This window comes from Schistocerca gregaria, chromosome 4, assembly GCF_023897955.1.
Source record: "Schistocerca gregaria isolate iqSchGreg1 chromosome 4, iqSchGreg1.2, whole genome shotgun sequence".
NCBI classification, from domain to species: Eukaryota; Metazoa; Arthropoda; class Insecta; order Orthoptera; family Acrididae; genus Schistocerca; species Schistocerca gregaria.
This window is the reverse complement of record NC_064923.1, coordinates 367,425,308-367,441,799: the sequence shown is the minus strand read 5'-3', so window position 1 is coordinate 367,441,799 and position 16,492 is coordinate 367,425,308. Positions and strand designations below refer to the sequence as shown.

The 16,492-nt window shown below is 41.3% G+C and overlaps 1 protein-coding gene across 2 annotated transcripts in view; it reads right to left on the bottom strand.

Moving 5' to 3' along the window:
* The window catches only part of LOC126267296 (glutamyl-tRNA(Gln) amidotransferase subunit B, mitochondrial), a 138,598-nt gene that overhangs the window by 105,564 nt on the left and 16,542 nt on the right, over positions 1-16,492 (bottom strand). The window lies entirely within an intron of this gene.

The window sequence follows — 16,492 nt, the reverse complement described above, 5'->3', positions numbered from 1 at the left end:
GTTCAGCCACATTTGCATTTAAAATCATTGCAAATCTTTTAAAAATTCTGCATGTAGCCATATTCAGAAATCAGTTGAGTTGTGAACAAAAAATGCTTCATTCCACAGCATTACGATTTAACATGCAAATGATCCACTGAACATGAAACTAACTAACTAACTGTTGTTGTTGTGGTCTTCAGTCCTGAGACTGGTTTGATGCAGCTCTCCACGCTACTCTATCCTCTGCAAGCTTCTTCATCTCCCAGTACTTACTGCAACCTACATCCTTCTGAATCTGCTTAGTGTATTCATCTCTTGGTCTCCCTCTATGATTTTTACCCTCCACACTGCCCTCCAATGCTAAATTTGTGATCCCTTGATGCCTCAGAACATGTCTGAACAACTGGTCCCTTCTTTTTGTCAAGTTGTGCCACAAACTTCTCTTCTCCCCAATTCTATTCAATACTTCTTCATTAGTTATGTGATCTACCCATCTAATCTTCAGCATTCTTCTGTAGCACTACATTTCAAAAGCTTCAATTCTCTTCTTCTCCAAACTACTTATCGTCCATGTTTCACTTCCATACATGGCTACACTCCATACAAATACTTTCAGGAACGACTTCCTGACATTTAAATCTATATTCAATGTTAACAAATTTTTCTTCTTCAGAAACGCTTTTCTTGCCACTGCCAGTCTACATTTTATATCCTCTCTACTTCGACCATCATCAGTTATTTTGCTCCCCAAATAGCAAAACTCCTTTACTACTTTCAGTGTCCCATTTCCTAATCTAATTCCCTCAGCATCACTCGACTTAATTCGACTATATTCCATTATCCTCGTTTTGCTTTTGTTGATGTTTATCTTATATCCTCCTTTCAAGATACTGTCCATTCCATTCAACTGCTCTTCCAAGTCCTTTGCTGTCTCTGACAGAATTATAATGTCATCGGCGAACCTCAAAGTTTTTATTTCTTCTCCATGAATTTTAATACCTACTGCGAATTATTCTTTTGTTTCCTTTACTGCTTGCTCAATATACAGATTGATAACCAAAACTCAAACATGCTGCTCATTAATACATTCACCAGAATAGTGAGACAGAACTGTGTTTGCTTGATCAAGATTGTTTCTTTCAAAGCTGCACGCTCCACAACTGTAGACTTTTGCCAAGTAGCTCAACTGTTCAGTGAAGCATTCACAGTATAATACCCCCACTCTGAAGCTATCTGCCATACTTGCTTCACAACAGGACATATACAGAAGTTTGTGATAGCCAACCTCATGGTCCTGCTGAATGGACATCCTATGTGAGAGCCCAAATAAACAATATTCATCTTTTTAGCCATAGTGACATTCTCTCCCCAAATAAATTTATATTGTTAACTACTTCTGAAGAGACATTAGTTATTTTTAACACAGTGACCCTTGTAAACCAGACTACATACTTTAGCAACATAATTTAACCCTTTAAAATCAAAACATTGGAGATAAGGCCAACTCTGCTCCATGAGTGAGTATTGTATCTCCGATATGAATGAAGGTGACCCGTGCTATCACATTCTTAGTGATGGAAAATCATACTGCTGCAAAAATTTTTGGCATTGATGCATATACCGTGTTTGGATTTACCATTCAAGAATCTGTTCATATCATCCAGATACTTATTCCTTGTGCTGAAACAGACACAGCATGCAAACAAACTGCCTCTTGGCTTCGGTCTTGGGTTCTTTGGCCAATGTTTGTTTGATGATTTTTCTGGCATTTTACCAGCACTAGTGGCTGGCACTGTCAAAGCTTCACTCTCCTGCCAGCCACTCGTGTTGATGAAACATCAGAAAAATCATCAAACAAATGTCGGTCGAATATGATGAAACAGAGGCCAACAGACAGTTTGTCAACAAGCAGCCACAAAAGCCTTAAAAATTTTGTACAGCACAGGAAATATGATGTACAGTTTGAAAAGGGCCTAGAAAATATAACAGATTTTCGGGCTCACATTACACTTAAAGATTACTCATTTGCATTGCCACAGGCAATATCAGTTAACCCAGAGAAAGAGGCTGAAGCACAAAGCATGTCAGTTAGTCACAAGTCGATCAGGCCTTCAGCACATAATGACTGCATCCACCAAATGAGAATATGCATTCCGCAGAAAAAAAGGCTGTGACAGGACACCAAGGGAGGTGAGACAAGCATATTCATTAGCTCACAAGACAATGCAAGACACTCTATCTCTACACAAGAACATGTAGTGAGGACCTGATACAGCAGTTAACAACTTATTAAGTGAATATGGCACAATAAGGACAGAAACTATCACAACGATCAGGCTTCACATAACAGTCTTGTGCAAGCTCTCTTTAAATATGACAGTTTTCCAGCTCTCATCAGTTGATCACATGGGATCGATACAGCACTTGATTTTATGCTCACGATAGTGAATCTATGTCCTAGAGCTCCAGCACAGTCTACGAACTAGCCAAAGATGTTCTCGAGATTCTTCACGTTATGCACACTGCTTGCTGCCTAGCGTCTACTGATGGAGGAACTGACTGTCTTCCGACAATGTCATATTGTAGAGTGCTGCTATCACTTAATTTCTGTGTGGAAGTCAGCCATATGGCCTCTTGGGGTCACTGTTCCTGTTCAACATCCAGGAACCTCTGGGCACTAAAAATTACCAGGCCATTAGGTAGGAGATCAAGCAACCACGCAACTACCGACACCAGGTACATCGCTGATGGGTCATCAACAGTCACAGTAGAATTCTCAGTGGTACTGTGAACATTGTAACAGCCAGTGTGCGGCCAAACATCTGCACTGGGCATGGCCACTGCCTGCCAACTAACAATCTGTCATGATGCAGAGATCGTTCACAACATCACCTGGGGGCACAGAAGTTGAGCTGACTAAACTAAATCAGCTAGAATTCAAAATGCAGCTCAATGAAGCATCAGCCGAGACTGGTGCAGGATAGTAACGAATTTTAAACACAGTGAATAAATGACTGAATTTTACTAGTACTGAAAATGCTTCAAAGGTTTTCAATAGTTATCCTAATCGGCACCTCTGGCAACCAATACAACTGGTCCATCATGCTGATCTCAAAAAATAACTAGATGACCTAGACCATAACATCAATGTTTTCTAGTTCTATTCTGAATTTTTTTGACACACTAATCTAAAAAAACCACCCAGCCACTCCACACAACCTCTGCTACCTTTTATCTGCCTCCTGTGTGATGTGGATCACTGATCTATTACTATATGCTTCACACTTTCATGCCTATAGCCAATAATATATACCATTGATAGTCAACACAACCAAGACGTAAGTTGTACCTGTATGATGAGTAAACATAAAAGCAGAAGTACTCTCATATTCTTTAACTAAAGCCAATCAATTGTTTGAACTGCTTTCTGGAGGACAAAAGTTTTTCAAATATAGATTTCTCTTACACTTATTTTTAGCTCCCATTAGGCCAAGAATACCAGCAAAGTCCTCTCATCAAAAACCCTTCTGGACTGTATCAATAGAACAATTACAATTTGGGATTGCCAGTGCCTCTGCAATATTTCCAAAGACACCTAGAACAACTTACACAAGCCATTACACAAATTGTAAATTACCAATACAGTATTATTGTCATAAGTAAAACAAATGCTGATTAATGTCATAAAAAACTAACCAAAAATTATTTTGAAGCAAAAAGAAATTGCCTTCTCACTAAGCTTAAAGACTGGCAACTGTTTCAGGTCAAAATAAATTATTATGTTCAATTCCTACACGGAGTGGCTGAAATCTCTCAACTTTTGAACTTCTGATGATGCAATGGCACAAAACTTCATTGGTTCCAGGTCTGTCAACAGGTGTTTTAGCAACTAAAAACATGCTAAAATCAGCACCCTGTCTAGCAACATATCCACCATATCTGCCTATAGCTTAAGCAAGTGATGACTCTGCACAGGAAATCAGCAGTCTTATAACACAAATTCCCAGATGGCTCTGGTGAGGCCTACAATTTTTTATTGAAACCCTTAATCAATGCTAGCCATATCCATTTACAGATTTATGATGCTACATTTATTTCAACTACTTGAATTGAGGTTAATAAGGGAATTAATTTTAGTGTTGTTTACAAAACTATGTCACTTGGATGCTCAACATTACACTTCTTTGAGTTGTTACATACACAAAAACTGTCATGTTTGCCTATGTTTTCTTGGCAATATAAAAGTATACCCTATACAGTAGTTGGGTAGATCACATAACTAATGAGGAGGTACTGAATAGAATTGAAGAGAAGAGAAATTTGTGGCACAACTTGACTAGAAGAAGGGATCGGTTGGTAGGGCATCTTCTGAGGCATCAAGGGATCACCAATTTAGTATTGGAGGGCAGCATGGAGGATAAAAATCGTAGAGGGGGACCAAGAGATGAATACACTAAACAGATGCAGAGGGATGTGGGTTGCAGTAGGTACTGGGAGATGAAGAAGCTTGCACAGGATAGAGTAGCATGGACAGCTGCATCAAACCAGTCTCCGAACTGAAGACCACAACAACAACAACAACAACAACAACCCTACTCTTGTATTCCCAATGGACATTTCAATGGATTACTCAATATTATTATGCATAGGGCTAGTGGGGTCTCTAGGTGCAGCATGGAAAGGTACATCTGTGAGTGCCAGCTTATGTTGCAAAACACCTGCGGTACATTTAAGGGTTGCTGCAGACTGCCATCCTCTCATTTGTCAACCAACCAACATTTTCAGCAAACTCTCAAGTTTATCTACTGACGACAACACTGTGCTATGTGGTTTTCACCTGGACTGTGATTTGGACTTGGTTTTTATCTACTGATGGCATCTTGTTAGCACACGGATTTGCCTGTACACCTAATATGAGACCATCTTTACTCACCATTCAATCTGTGTGTTCCCTGGTTGAACCTCCAAACAGTGTTCTCCATGACTGATGCAAGAGTAATTCAATCAACATTCAGAGTATTGTATTGATCATAAAGATATCCACCTCCAGAAGTCATTTGTTTTGTGTGTCTCCAGAAGAGTTAGGAACTACTACTTTCTATAACCTAATTGTGAATAAGTTGTTCTAATAAAATTACTGTTTGTTGGAGAAGCAGACCTATAACAATGACAAGGAAGACTTTTTATAACTGCAACCCTCCCCATGCCGGAATGGGACTTGGACACTGTTTTGGTGAGTATTTCATCCATGATGGACCAGCAGTTTCTTGAGTTCTGGAAATGACAGCTCTAACAGCAGCACCTGCTTATACAGAAGCTCACAGATCTAGCACATCTAAAATAATTTCTAGCAATGCTGGTTTCCAGTCATTCAATGAAGCTCACGAGAACTGGGTAGCATATCACAAATATTTAGCACTTCATTTCCAGGCAAGTGGTCAACAGCCTTGCCACATGGTAACACTGGTTTCCATCAAATCACCGCAGTTAAGTGCTGTCGGACTTGGCTAGCACTCGGATGGGTCACTGTCCGGCTGACCACATGCCCCTCTGTATCTGCATCCGGTGACCCCTAATGACTGAGAATGACATGCCGGCCAGTCAGTGCCATTGGGCATTCAAGGCCTGTTCGCACAGTGTTTCTTTTTTCTTTTTTCCAGGCAAGTGATATTAAGTACCCAGAGGCTTTCTATTATCAACAAACCCATGGCTGTATTATCTTCTGGAAAAGTTGGCCTCATTATCTGAGCCATCAGTGCTGCCCCTCATCACTATTCAGTCACTCTTATGCAAACGTTTGGTACAATAATGCAAGTGGTGGCCACTCATTTACAAGTCCTTCAATATCATATGGCAGCATTATTACTTACTAATGTAGGACAGTAGCATCAAATGATGAAGCGTGTGCTCAAGGTCATGGCAGTCATATATTTCTTTAGCTGAAGTTTTGCATACTATTACAACTTTTGAGATTTCTCAAGCAGCTCCGGCTACCATTTCCACACACTGTGAGATATCAGAACTGTCATCTTGGTTGGCAACTTTGGGGCTACCATGTCTGTATGATGGTGAAACTACAAAATGTCATGCAGTCCAGGTGGCAGTGGAGAAGCTCCCATTTGAGTGATCAGGAAACAAATCCAGCACCATAACAGATTTTTTCACACAGTCTCACCAAAATTTTCGCAGACTGTCAAGTTGTCCTGATACTTTTTTTTCCACATGTAGACACAGTCGCCCAAATTATAATAAAGTTTGTCAGCAATGTTTTCAACATGGTCACACAGCGGTGATTATTAGAGCTGGCTGTGCCATCAGCAGTCAAGTACACCAATGCAAATGAACAATAAAGTGGCACCATGCCATCTCATACTGTCAGTAATGAATCATCATATTCTCATTTTATTGTTTTTTGATACAGGAGCCTAGGTATCGATTGTTAATTAGCCTACATGTCACCTTAAAATCAGTAGCAGCTAAGAGCTGTGGACTTGATGTTCAACCTGGAGATCCAATACTAGGCCATTAATTCTGGAATTAATGTGTAAGAAAGTAACCAGAAACCTCCCTTTCCTTGTGGTAGCAGAGCCCTCAGTGGAAAATATCATTGGGCTGGATGTGTATGAAGCTACTGAGTTTTCTATCCAGCACCCAGACCATGCAACTTAGAATACAGTTCCCTGTGCAGAAGTGGATTCTTTGTGTCTTCAACATGCTCCAACTTTCAGGCCTGGCAATCACTTCTAATTTTTACACCCACAATGCATTAAATGAGTTAGAAGCACTGACATATTTCAAATCCTGTGCAATACCTTTAGCCTTGTAGTGTGAAGTTAAAGTAAAACTGGATCATTTGGAGGAGGTGAAAATGCTGTCCCTGATACCTTATAGCTGATGGACATTGCCTTTAACAATATTAGGAGGACACTGTTAGGAGGAGGATACACTGGTACTTACTGTAAAGATCCATTACACTGCAGCTAAGAGCAAAGTAGACCATCTTATGGCACAATCTGCAGCTGAAAATAACATGCTTGATATCAATGGCTGCTTCATAACCCAGACAATCTGGATCTTCCCCTCCACCTCCAGTTTTTCTGAACTGTGAGGTGAGTTATCCTTACAACACATTCCCTGTGTCTGAAATTCTCCCCAGCTCAACCTGTCCCCATCCACCAGTTTCTGTCCCTATGTCCTACCTGTCCCCACACCCTCCATCCAACAGTTTCTGCTCCTACGTCCTATCATCTCCTCCCTTTTAATACGTCCACCACTCTACTGTGTGTCACTCTCTGCCAACACACCATCTACTTTTACCTCTTCTCTGCACCACAGCCTCCCAAGGTTGCGCCTGGTTCCTGCATGCACCACCAGAGAGTGCTCTTCTCTCTCCCCTTCCCTGCCCCACTCCAGTTTGCTGCTTTTGTTCAATGTGACAGCTGCAGTGTGGTCCGTGCTGCCGCAGATTGCAGTAGCGTGTGAGGTGTGCTTGCTTGAGTGAATGTGTGTGTGTGTTTTCTTTTCTGATGAAGGCTGTGGCTTAAAGCTAAATGTGTAACAGTAATTTCATTATGTCTGTCTGCAACTCAATGTGTCATCTTTATGGTCACTGGCAATCTATCCTTTTCCAAATATTGTTGATATACCAACCTGGTCTTTCCATTGTTTGGACATCACCTTTAGTGACTGTTCACTAACCAGGTGGTTTGTTATGCCCAGACTTAAGAAAAACAGTAAACACTCAGCCAATTGTAGACTCTTACCCCCTTCCATGCCCTGGTAAACTATTTTCAAAAGTGACAGGGGCAGTATTTCTCTGAGATAAACTGTTTGGAATTTTAATTTCAACTTCCTACACATAAACTTTCCAAAGCCATTCTAATATTTATACTACAATGTGTCAATTAACTGGATGATATAGCAGTGACAGGGAGAAGTCAGAAGAACATATATAGAATGTCTGCAAGATTTTCAGTCGTCCTGAAAGCCGGGTTATTGTGTAAGTTGTCAAAATGCTCATTCTTTCAGTCTGCTATTGTGTATAAAGGATACATCTTAGCCAGAAACTTGTTCAACTTATTTCAGAGAAAGTGAGATCCACATCCCAAATCTATTACCAAAGACTGTAAAGGTCCTGCAGGTTTTTATGATGCAGATTATCTATTATTCCCAAAATTGCAACAGCCCAACCTTTCAATTGATTGCATACAAAGGGATCCCTTTCCAGCGGTATGCAGATAGTCACCAAACATTTCTTAAGCTGAAGAAATGTCTCAAAATTGCTCCTTTCATGGCATTGTATTAGTCTAATTTATGTCAGTGCTGGCCACTGATGTGTTGCCCTATGGCATCAGGCTGTTCTATCACTAAGTACCCAAAGATTCAGAGCTCCAGATAGATAAGAAGGCACTGGCAATAATCTTTAGTATCACGAGGTTCTGCATTTTTCTGTATGGCAACAAATTTGTTCTGCTCGGAGATCATATTCCATTGTGTTCATATTTGGCCCTAAGTCAAAGTTACCTGAACAGACATCTCAGAGATTACAATACTGGACTCTCTTTTTATCAAATTACCAATATTGCATACATTACCATACACTGGCCCAGCATGTGAATGCAGACATGTTGTCATAGTTTCTTCTTTGGAAGCTTCCCCAGAAATTAATTGTTTCTTTTCATGACACCACACACTCCATCTTTTGAAAGGAGTCCGATTATTGACTCATGATGATCGTCAGAGTCAAGTGTTGATTCTGGAGGTACTGTTCTTCCATATATCACAATTCTTACATCTGTTCTACTTGGGCTTTTACAGAAAAGAGAATCCGGGCAGCAATGCGTATTTGGTTGCAGGGCATTGAGGATACTGTGATGGCTCAACAATACCAAGCTTCTCAGACACAGCAACTTGCACTGCCTAAGGCCTACCAGCTGTGGTCTATGCCACCATGGAACTGGGTGCAAGTGAACTTCGTGAGTGCATTCCACACTGTCACAGGGCTCTAAGGCTCTGGTCTCTGTTTCTCCTATTGAAGGAGCCCCATGAACTGCTGCCACTGATAATGAATTGCAGCTTGAGTCTTGCATACTACTGTACCTCCATTTCATTCTATCTAATAGCATGGCCAAATGTTTCGAGCACACGTTGAAGCCTGTCTATTCTGTGTTGTTTTCTTTTTTGTCCTCTTACTGGAAGCTGACAATCCCTGACTGAAACCCAGCGGACATTCGTATGTACACCGTCATCTTTCCTCGTTAGATCTGATGCAGCTTTCAGATCTACAAGAAGATGAAACAGCCACATTTTTTAAAGTGGCCACAGCTGTCTGAGCATTCATGTTTGGACACACCCCTGGCTATATGAGTGGCTGCATCATCACCCAGAAAGGCCGCAAGGTGATCCTTCACTGGCACCACAAGCAGTATCATTTGTGCCATCCAGGGAAAGCTTTACCCCCTGGATTCATCATAGTGGGGCAGCCTTATGGATCCAAACCATAGCAATAAACAGAACCCCCCCCCCCCCCCCCCCCCCCCGCCCATAGTCCATATTAGGTCTGATGTAGGACTCAAAGCCTTCTCTGGAAGCAGCAGCAAGCTACAAGTACAAACCATGATCACCATCTGACTCTCCAGCCCGGGACTTCGAGTTTTTCTCTACCACCAACAGCATCCAAGGCCACAATCCAGCCTTTGCTGCACCTCACACCCAACTCATCTTCCCCACTCGCACATTGGTCAAGATAATGTGCTGAGAGGCACAACAAAAGGACTGTCAAATAAAGCTTGCAGCCATACATGTCTTCATCAGAATTACACAACATACACAAACACATGCAAACACAACTCACACACACTTGACCACAATCTCTGGCTGCCACACTCTGGCCTTGGCAGCTAGAGGCCATGGCCGTGTGTGTGTGTGTGTGTGTGTGTGTGTGTGTGTGTGTGTGTGTGTGCGTGTGTGTGTGTGAGAGAGAGAGGAGAGAGAGAGAGAGAGAGAGAGAGAGAGAGAGAGAGAGATTCTGATGAGGGCCTCTAAAGAAACCAAACTGACCTTCCCCAAGGTCGGCTTCTACCAGTTTTTCCATTTGTCTGTAAAGAATAAGTGTTAGTATTTTGCAGCTGTGACTTATTAAACTGATAGTTCAGTAATTTTCACATCTGTCAACACCTGCTTTCTTTGGGATTGGAATTATTATATTCTTCTTGCAGTCTGAAGGTATTTCGCCTGTCTCATACATCTTGCTCACCAGATGGTAGAGTTTTGTCAGGAGTGGCTCTCCCAAAGCCATCAGTAGTTCTAAGGGAATGTTGTCTACTCCCGGGCCCTTGTTTTGACTCAGGTGTTTCAGTGGTCTGTCAAACTCTTCACGCAGTATAATACCTCCTATTTCATCTTCATCTACACTCTCTGCCATTTCCATAATATTGTCTTCAAGAATATCACCCTGGTCTAGACCCTCTATATACTCCTTCCACCGTTCTGCTTTCCCTTCTTTGGTTAGAACTGGCTTCCCATCTGAGCTCTTGATATTCATACAAATGGCTCTCTTTTCTCCAAAGGTCTCTTTAATTTTCCTGTAGCCAGCATCTATCTTACCACCAGTGAGATAAGCCTCTACATCCTTACATTTGTCCTCTAGCCATCCCTGCTTAGCCATTTTGCACTTCCTGTCGATCTCATTTTTGAGACGTTTGTATTCCTTTTTCCCTGCTTCATTTACTGCATTTTTATATTTTCTCCCTTCATCAATTAAATTCGATATTTCTTCTGTTACCCAAAGATTTCTACTAGCCCTCTTCTTTCTACCTACTTCCTCCCGCAGAGCTACCCCTTCTTCTACTGTATTTCTTTCCCTCATTCCTGTCAAGCGTTCCCTTATGCTCTCCCTGAAACTCTTACAACCTCTGGTTTAGTCAGTTTATCCAGGTCCCATCTCCTTAAATTATCACCTTTTTGCAGTTTCTTCAGTTTTAATCTACAGTTCATAACCAATAGATTGTGGTCAGAGTCAACATCTGCCCCTAGAAATGCCTTACAATTTAAAACCTGGATCCTAAATCTCTTTCTTACCATTATATAATCTATCTGATACTTTCTAGTATCTCCAGGATTCTTCCATGTATACAACCTTCTTTCATGATTCTTGAACCAAGTGTTAGCTATGATTAAGTTACGCTCTGTGCAAAATTCCACGAGGTGGCTTCCTCTTTCATTTCTTAGCCCCAATCCATATTTACCTACTAGGTTTCCTTCTCTTCCTTTTCCTACTCTCGAATTCCAGTCACCCATGACTATTAAATTTTTGTCTCCCTTCACTACTCGAATAATTTCTTTTATCTCATCATACCTTTCATCAATTTCTTCATCATCTGCAGAGCTAGTTGGCATTTAAACTTGTACTACTGTAGTAGGTGTGGGCTTCTTGCCTATCTTCACAATTCTGTTTGTAGTAGCTTACCTGCACTCCTATTTTTTTATTCATTATTAAACCTACTCCTGCATTACCCCTATTCGATTTTGTGTTTATAAACCTGTATTCGCCTGACCAAAAGTTTTGTTCCTCCTGCCGCCAAACTTCACAAATTCCCACAATATCTAACTTTAACCTATCCATTTCCCTTTTTAAATTTTCTAACCTACATGCCCCCCCCCCCCCCCCCCCCTCCCATGAACCATGGACCTTATCGTTGGTGGGGAGGCTTTCATGCCTCAGCGATACAGATAGCCGTACCGTAGGTACAACCACAACAGAGGGGTATCTGTTGAGAGGCCAGACAAACGTGTGGTTCCTGAAGAGGGGCAGCAGCCTTTTCAGTAGTTGCAAGGGCAACAGACTGGCTGATTGACTGATCTGGCCTTGTAAAAATAACCAAAACGGCCTTGCTGTGCTGGTACTGCGAATGGCTGAAAGCAAGGGGATATTATGGCCGTAATTTATCCCGAGGCACGCAGCTTTACTGTATGATTAAATGATGAAGGCGTCCTCTTGGGTAAAATATTCCGGAGGTAAAATAGTGCCCCATTCGGATCTCCGGGCGGGGACTATTCAAGAGGATGCCGTTATCAGGAGAAAGAAACCTGGTGTTCTACGGATCGGAGCGTGGAATGTCAGATCCCTTAATCGGGCAGGTAGGTTAGAAAATTTAAAAAGGGAAATGGATCGGTTAAAGTCAGATATAGTGGGAATTAATGAAGTTCGGTGGCAGGAGGAACAAGACTTCTGGTCAGGTGACTACAGGGTTATAAACACAAAATCAAATAGGGGTAATGCAGGAGTAGGTTTAATAATGAATAGGAAAATATGAATGTGGGTAAGCTACTACAAACAGCATTGTGGCCAAGATAGATACGAAGCCCACACCTACTACAGTAGTACAAGTTTATATGCCAACTAGCTCTGCAGATGACAAAGAAATTGAAGAAATGTATGATGAAATAAAAGAAATTATTCAGATAGTGAAGGGAGATGAAAATTTAATAGTCATGGGTGACTGGAATTCGAGTGAAGGAAATGTAGTAGGTGAATATGGATTGGGGCTAAGAAATGAAAGAGGAAGCTGCCTCGTAGAATTTTGCACAGAGCACAACTTAATCATAGCTAACACTTGGTTCAAAAATCATAAAAGAAGGCTGTATACATGGCAGAAGCCTGGAGATACTGACAGGTTTCAGATAGATTATATAATGGTACGACAGAGATTTAGGAACCAGGTTTTAAATTGTAAGACATTTCCAGGGGCAGATGTGGACTCTGGCCACAATCTGTTGGTTATGACCTGTAGATTAAAACTGAAGAAACTGCAAAAAGGTGGGAATTTAAGGAGATGGGAGCTGGATAAACTGAAAGAACCAGAGGTTGTACAGAGTTTCAGGGAGAGCATAAGGGAACAATTGACAGAAATGGGGGAAAGAAATACAGTAGAAGAAGAATGGGTAGCTTTGAGGGATGAAGTAGTGAAGGCAGCAGAGGATCAAGTAGGTAAAAAGATGAGGGCTAGTAGAAATCCTTGGGTACCAGAAGAAATATTGAATTTAATTGATGAAAGGAGAAAATATAAAAATGCAGTAAATGAAGCAGGGAAAAAGGAATACAAACGTCTCAAAAATGAGATCGACAGGAAGTACAAAAAGGCTAAGCAGGGATGGCTAGAGGACAAATGTAAGGATGTAGAGGTTTATCTCACTAGGGGTAAGATAGATACTGCCTACAGGAAAATTAAAGAGACCTTTGGAGAAAAGAGAACAACTTGTAGGGATATTAGGAGCTCAGATGGAAAGCCAGTTCTAAGCAAAGAAGGGAAAGCAGAAAGGTGGAAGGAATATATAGAGGGTCTACACAAGGGCAATGTACTTGAGGACAATATTATGGAAATGGAAGAGGATGTAGATGAAGATGAAATGGGAGATACGATACTGCGTGAAGAGTATGACAGAGCACTGAAAGGCCCCTGGAGTAGACAACATTCCATTGGAACTACTGACGGCCTTGGGAGAGCCAGTCCTGACAAAACTGTACCATCTGGTGAGCAAGATGTATGAAACAGGCGAAATACCCTCAGACTTCAAGAAGAATATAATAATTCCAACCCCAAAGAAAGCAGGTGTTGACAGATGTGAAAATTACCAAACTATCAGTTTAATAAGTCACAGCTGCAAAATAGTAACACGAATTCTTTACAGACGAATGGAAAAACTAGTCGAAGCCGACCTCGAGGAAGATCAGTTTGGATTCCGTAGAAATACTGGAACACGTGAGGCAATACTGACCTTACGACTTATCTTAGAAGAAAGATTAAGGAAAGGCAAACCTACGTTTCTAGCATTTGTAGACTTAGAGCAAGCTTTCGACAATGTTGACTGGAATACTCTCTTTCAAATTCTAAAGGTGGCAGGGGTAAAATACAGGGAGCGAAAGGCTATTTACAATTTGTACAGAAACCAGATGGCAGTTACTAGAGTCGAGGGACATGAAAGGGAAGCAGTGATTGGGAAGGGAATAGACAGGGTTGCAGCCTCTCCCTGATGTTATTCAATCTGTATATTGAGCAAGCAGTAAAGGAAACAAAAGAAAAGTTCGGAGTAGGTATTAAAATCCATGGAGAAGAAATAAAAACTTTGAGGTTCGCCGATGACATTGTAATTCTGTCAGAGACAGCAAAGGACTTAGAAGAGCAGTTGAACGGAATGGACAGTGTCTTGAAAGGAGGATATAACAAAAACAAAACGAGGAGAATGGAATGTAGTTGAATTAAGTTGTTTAATGCTGAGGGAATTAGATTAGGAAATGAGACACTTAAGGTAGTAAAGGAGTTTTGCTATTTGGGGAGCAAAATAACTGATAATGGTCGAAGTAGAGAGGATATAAAATGTAGACTGGCAATGGCTAGGAAAGCGTTTCTGAAGAAGAGAAATTTGTTAAAATCGAGTATAGATTTACGTGTCAGGAAGTGAATCATGGACGATAAATAGTATGGAAAAGAAGAGAATAGAAGCTTTCAAAATGTGGTGCTACAGAGGAATGCTGAAAATTAGATGGATAGATCACATAACTAATGAGGAAATATTGAATAGGATTGGGGAGAAGAGAAGTTTGTGGCACAACTTGACCAGAAGAAGGGATCGGTTGGTAGGACATGTTCTGAGGCATCAAGGGATCACCAATTTAGTACTGGAGGGCAGCGTGGAGGGTAAAAATCGTAGAGGGAGACCAAGAGATGAATACACTAAGCAGATTCAGAAGGATGTAGGTTGCAGTAGGTACTGGGAGATGAAGCAGCTTGCACAGGATAGGGTAGCATGGAGAGCTGCATCAAACCAGTCTCAGGACTGAAGACGACAACAACAACAACCTACCTGCCTGATTAAGAGATCTGAAATTCCACGCTCCGATCCGTAGAACGCCAGTTTTCTTTCTCCTGAAGACGATGTCCTCTTGAGTAGTCCCTGCCCGGAGATCCGAAAAGGGGAATATTTTCCCTCTGGAATATTTTACCCAAGAGGACGCCATCATCATTTAACCATACAGTAAAGCTGCATGCCCTTGGGAAAAATTACAGCTGTAGTTTCCCCTTGCTTTCAGCCGTTCGCAGTACCAGCACAGCAAGACCGTTTTGGTTAGTGCTACAAGGCCAGATCAGTCAACCATCCATACTGTTGCCCCTGAAACTACTGAAAAGGCTGCTGTCTCTCTTCAGGAAACACACATTTGTCTGGCCTCTCAACAGATACCCCTCCGTTGTGGTTGCACCTACGGTAGGCCCATCTGTATCGCTGAGGCACGCAAGCCTCCCCACCAACGGCAAGGTCCATGGTTCATGGGGAGGAATTCCACATTACTGAATCTAAATTTGAAGACTTCCTAGTGGCACACGCCTTTTATTCTGTCTAGGAGTTCCTTACATAGTTTAGGGCCTTTCATTGTAATACGTTATTCATTTGCATGTACTACTGTTTCTTAAAAAAATCCTATCAGTGTTCCATAAATCATGTTATTACTTATTCTGCATCAGTAACATTTGCTCATGTAGTTCCATAGAACCTAAGAAAAATTAAATAGAAATATATCAATATTATGAAAAGTATAGTTGCTACTCACCATGTGGAGGGTAAAAATCATAGAGGGAGACCAAGAGATGAATACACTACGCAGATTCAGGAGGATGTAGGTTGCAGTAAGTACTGGAAGATGAAAAAGCTTGCACAGAATAGTGTAGTGTGGAGAGCTGCATCAAACCAGTCTCAGGACTGAAGACCACAACAACAATAACAACAACAACAACAATGTGGAATTTATCTCTATTTTTTTTAAATTATTGGTAAGAGTACTGCAGGTGCAATCTACAGAATAGTATAAACATTTTTGTGTAACACTTAAAAGATGTTTATTAAAGCACGAATTATTTTGCATTATCCAATTACAAATTATTTTTCTGTTGAGTGTTCACTAAGTAAATCCTGATGTCTCTTTCAAACGTTACAGCCATCTACATATCATTCTAACACAGACCATGATGGCAAGAGTAGACTTATTACAGCACACATAGAGGCTTTTAAACAGCAATTCTTCCCGCACTCCAAACACCAGAACAAAAACGGTAGTGTCTGGAATGATGCTTCGACAGGAACCATGGACTTCTGGTGAATGACTTCGCAATGTGTTCAGCAATGAAGTTGGGTTCTGCACTGCTATGGAAGACCATTTGTCCACAAGTCTGGTGGCAGTCTGGGAAGAGAACCCATTCTTCTGATTTTTCGGGGGGACACAGCGGTGTTACTCATGGCATCAAATTTGACTTCAGGCCATGACAGAGGGAACTGTACAACAGTACATCACGGGCATCCTGCGTCCTTATGTGTAACCTTCCATGCAACAATATTGTGGCACCACTTTTCAACAGGACAAGGTTCATCTATGCATGGCACATGTCCCTATGAACTGTCTGTGTGATGTTGAGGTACTCCCACGGTCATTAAGATCCCTAGATCTGTCTCTGACAGAACA